Here is a 5,106-nt window from a genome sequence, read left to right on the forward strand (position 1 = left end):
TGCTCAGATGGACAGGTAGACCGGCTCTGGGTTCGCCCGCCTCGCTTCACGCAGCTGGACTTCCTTCCTCAAAGTGCCTTCCAATGTTCTTTTTTCTCTCCTTCCCTCGTCTGCACTTTTACATCGTCCGTTTGTTTCAATTTCTTTCCCCGTCCGTCCGTCTCTCTCTCCCTTTGTTCGCCCAGCCTCGGTATGAGGTGGGCTGTTTTATAAGATAATAAGAGATAAGGGAACGATCAAGAGCGGGAGTCGTCGGGGGAAACGGATAATGGCGTAGGGAGAGGGGAGCGCTCGCTGCGTGGAATCAATTTCATATGATGTCTGACAGGCTGTCATGGAATCATTATGCAACCCCCAGAGACAAAGAAATGCTTTAAGAAGCTGTAGGAATGGCAGCGTGTGTGTGTGTCGCTCTGTGTGTTGTACTTCTAATGGAACACACACACACACACACACACATACACACACACACACACACACACACCGTTAGCGCACAATCATCCTCTCTTATCTGCACACAAACAACTCAATTTCAAAATAAGCAGGCGATTCGGCCGCCCCGGCCCTAAACCGGTTACAGCAGTCATTCAAGGAATTTTCTTGCAGCGCAGCCTCTTAGCCGGAAGAATCTTGTTGAATTTTCTCCGGGCGGCGAGACGGAGAAAGGCTACAGTCCTGGGGAGTTGATAGGTTGTTGGTTAGCGGCGCTGTAGATCCAATTGATTCCTCTGCCGGGAGGCGAGGGGTTGATTAACCCAATGGAACCAGGGGGATAGAGTGGGTTTTATTGTCTGAATGAGAGGCACTTCCTCACGTTTAGTTGGTTTTACCCCCTGGGGCGAGCAAATGATAGGGAGGGAGAGAGAGAGAGAGAGAGAGAGGAGAATGGGGAAAGGGAAATGTATGAGCAGTAGGGTTGCTGAGGGAGCAGGGGAAGAGAGAGAGACAGAAAGAGAGAAGGAAAGAGAGAGATAGAGAGACAGTCAGGGCGGTTTCGGTCTCATGGGTTTCGGCAGCAGCCACATTAGCTGCGTTGCAGGCCTTGGCGGACAGATGGGTGACAGAGGTCGTCATGGTAAGTGGTTGTCATGGAGAGGGGTTGTCGTGGTGATGGCGGATGGAGCCGAGTGGGTGGGACCCCCCTGTGGATGGGGCTCACCTGGTCTGAAGAGACCATTATCCTCAGCTTTACCTTAGCTTCCGGCCTCAGTTTCCATAGCGTTATACTGCGAAGACCCTTATGCCTCCTGCAAGAGGCTGCTGAGAGCGTTTCACATCACCTGCAGAAAAAGATTTCATGATCCGGAGACTGAGCCACCACGCTGTTGGAAATGCATAGTACGATGTAAGAAAAAAAAAAAAAAAAAGGCGGGGTCAATGGTAAGAAATCTTTCTTTAATTCACTTTGACGGGGTCTTTCCCTCTCTTGATGTACGGTATGCACACAGGGATATTTGCACAGCTCTGTTCTATGCTGCTGGATGCGTTTCATTAATTAATCTATAACTAAACTAAAGCACGCTGTACTCTTGTGTTCAAGGCTGCACTCTGTTTCCCAAAAGCATCGCTGTTGTCTCATTAACTTGGCCTGCATTTAGACTGAAACAGAAAGTGATTTTTTTTAGCCCTCGAAACACAGGTTTGATTTTCTTTCACCTAAACTGGGAGGATGTGATTCTGTTTAGACAGGCAGGAAAGGATGCACTTATTTAAACATCAGATCTCTAGTAACTGTGTCGATCCAGGTCTAGACTGGAAGACTATCTTGGTGCTAAGTTGCATTTGGGAAGATGAACTACAGTTAATTCTACATGCAGCTGCAGTGATTTGCTTGCTTTCATTGCGGTTGAAACCTCCTTCTCTCTGCCTTTCCTGGTACAGATGGGAGGACTTTTCCTATGAGGAGGCAAGTGTGTGAGTGCACGTGTGTGTGTGTGTGTGTGTGTGTGTGTGTGTATGTATGTGTGTGTGCGTGTTGCCATCACAGTGAGTAGGGTAGCTCATTAGTAGGCCAGGGGAGAGCAGGTACATGTGCCTCCGGCCCCACCCCCACAGGTTCTCAGATAGGGGGAGCCACATGTGACATTTCTGGAGAGGCACACACACGCACGCACGCACACACACACACACACACACACGCACACACACCTACACAAATGTGTTTTCTCTCCTCTCTCTCTCTCTCTCTCTCTCTCTCTCTCTCCCTCTGTTACTCTGTTTTTCTTTCCAGCCTTTCCTTTATCTTGGAGGAGATCACCGTATTTTCCTCCCTCACCTAATACTTTTCTTTCATGTGCTAATAATTACCCAAAGCATTGTGACACTGATAGCATATGAGTGTGTGTATATTTGGCCGTTTTTTTTTTGTTTTTTTTTTATGCCCTAAAGCCTTTCCACTCTCACGTGCCAGAGAGCAAAAGATAATTTGAATATCTATACCCACAAAGCACAAAGCAGTTTCTGTAGAATAAACCATGTAATGCAACAAACCCCCTGGGCCACGAATCATTATCAGCACATACAAATCCACACTGTAAAACAGTAGAATGTCGCTCATTAATCCATCTAATGCTGCTGCTTAGTCATCACAATCTGTTGTTCGGTAGTTTCAGTCTTAAAGCAACTATGAGTTCAGTTCTGCCATTATTGAAACGCTGTATATCAATCGAAAACCGCCAAACTATCACAGTCGTACCTTGAAAGTGTCATTTTGCAAAAAGGCTGGAAACACAGTCCAACGTTTAGCAAAAAATAGACATCGCCAATTCAATTTGTTTCATTTGATTTGATCAGCAGTAATTCAATCTGATTTTCTTTCTGAATGCTTGGTCATCCTCCCCCCCCCCCCCCCCCCCCCCCAGGAGCCTGCGAGGCGCCAGCCACGTTAGCCGAGCCGCGGGTTTCTCTGCGGAGAATGTTTTTTTTGTTTTTTTTTCTGAGGATACAGCAGTATCGCCACAGAAAGGTCTAGTTTCCTGTGTTGCAAAAAATATAGGAGTAATGACCGCTGAACCCGGGGCCTGTGAGTGTGAGCTTCTCCCCCCTTGAAGGACGGGAGCGCAGTATCCCCACAATGTGCTGGAGTAAGGGCCCTTGGGTGTGGCAGGAACTGAGAAAGCCTTCTGCCACATCCATGCATTCCTTTCCATGCTTTGAACCAGACGTACTTAATTTGGCGTATAAGCCTTTCCACTGTCCCTCTCCATCTCCTTTCTCCATCTGCCTGTCTTGTTCAATTGATTTTTTCCAAGCCCTAATCACGCTTGGTGTCATTGCATTTATTCCATTGCTTACTAAAAAATGTTTTTTTTAAAATGGGTGGATAGATACATTTAATAACCGGCTTTTATGCATGATTTTTTTTTCCGTTTTTTTAACCGGCTTATTGGATTGTTACAAAATCAAGCTTACATACTTGACATGCTTAGGTTTTTCCAATTTTGCAGAATGTATTTCTTGTGAATTTCATATGGTGTGTGAATAGTGAAGTAACAGCCGCGTGCGTTATTGTGGAATACATTTAAATGCTATTTGTGTTGTATGAGCTATTTACTATGCTGCTGCATCAAATGCCTACAATTGAAATCATTGTGAAAGTGCAATGAAATAACCAATGGGAAATGGTGCATTTAATATCCAAATGGCAAATAATTACCGTTATCACCGAAAATGCATTGCATACATCAGGCCATGTTCACTTGAGTGTGTGTGTGTGTGTGTGTGTGTGTGTGTGTGTGAGTGTGCGTGTGTGCGTGTGCGTGTCACTTAGAGGACGTTGAAATCCTTTGTTCTCCATCACAGAGTCGATAACAAAGACAGTTAGCAACAAATTAATTAGATTTTTAATGAGTGTTTCAACACATCTCCACTCTGACTTTGTTGAGGAAATTGCTTTAGCGAACACTGAAACATGCTGTAAAATTGTTTCAAGAGAAGATACAACGTTAATAATTGCAAACATGACTTCATTTACATGCTTTTATTTTTATTCAATTATATATCATTTGAAAAAAATGTGTTTGATCAAACTAACATGAATATGGGAAGGTATCATACTAGATTAAGTGGAAAATAAGTTGTCTTTAAATTAAAACATTACAACTGTTATCCAAACCAAATTTCCAAATTTTCCTATGGCTTTCCATGCATTTTCCCCCATAAAAATGAAAGTAAGAATATACATATATGGAACAAATGTGCAAAATTAACAAATAATTGCGATTCTAAAAATGGAAAATAGTTATTGTCCAAGATTCCAAAAACGCGTACATGATCTTTTTTGAATAAAATCTAAAAAAAAAAAAGGACTTTGTATTCTGTTATTAGTGGTGATTCTGTTTTGGGTATGTGTGTGTGAGAGAGAAAGAGAGAGGAGGCAAAAAGATAAATTGTGAGAAAGTGTGTGTGTGTATGTGTTCACGCATGCATGCCACATGCTTGTGTGTGCCTTACACTTGTAGCCGTGTGTGAATGTGTATTCTTAATTAGTTCGACAGATTGTGAATGTTGTTCCGATACAATCCCGACCTTACAACCTTCCCTGTTTTCACTTGCTTGCTTGTTTTTTTCCCCCTCGTAGAAACACAGCAGGCATGCAATATTAAATGAGAAGCCGGTCTCGCTTTTTTTGTGACACACACACACACACACACATACACACAACTTCACAATCGCGCACACTTGCTAAAACGTAGCAGACCACTGTTTTCAAGATTTATATCCATCCGTGCTGCTTTAAGATTTACGCCAAGTCTGCGCAGTCAGAAAATACAGACGGCCAAGTTGTCGAGTTGGCTGGGCTCAAACACCTACAGTCAGCAGAAAATGACCCAGACCGGCCCGGCTCAGGCCAGCATGGCTTATCCTATAGCTTGATTCCCTCTCTATGCCTCCCCATTACCACGTGTTAAAACATGTATTAGCTGCCTCTGCTGTGTAATGGCACAATCAAGCACAATATGGCTTATATATAGTCTGATTCCCCTTCCTTCCCCTAGTCCATGTTAACATATCTGCTGGCTCCCTCTCCTGTGCAGCGGCACAATGAGCAGAAATTGTTCCCCCGCCCGGCCTGGCCGACTCTGATTCCTCACGCGTCCTCATCAG

The sequence above is a fragment of the Centroberyx affinis genome, unplaced genomic scaffold (genome assembly GCF_046629955.1).
Source record: "Centroberyx affinis isolate AG114_WGS23_722 - 3 ecotype Tasmania unplaced genomic scaffold, CSIRO-AGI_Caff_v1 ptg004514l_1, whole genome shotgun sequence".
NCBI lineage: Eukaryota > Metazoa > Chordata > Actinopteri > Beryciformes > Berycidae > Centroberyx > Centroberyx affinis.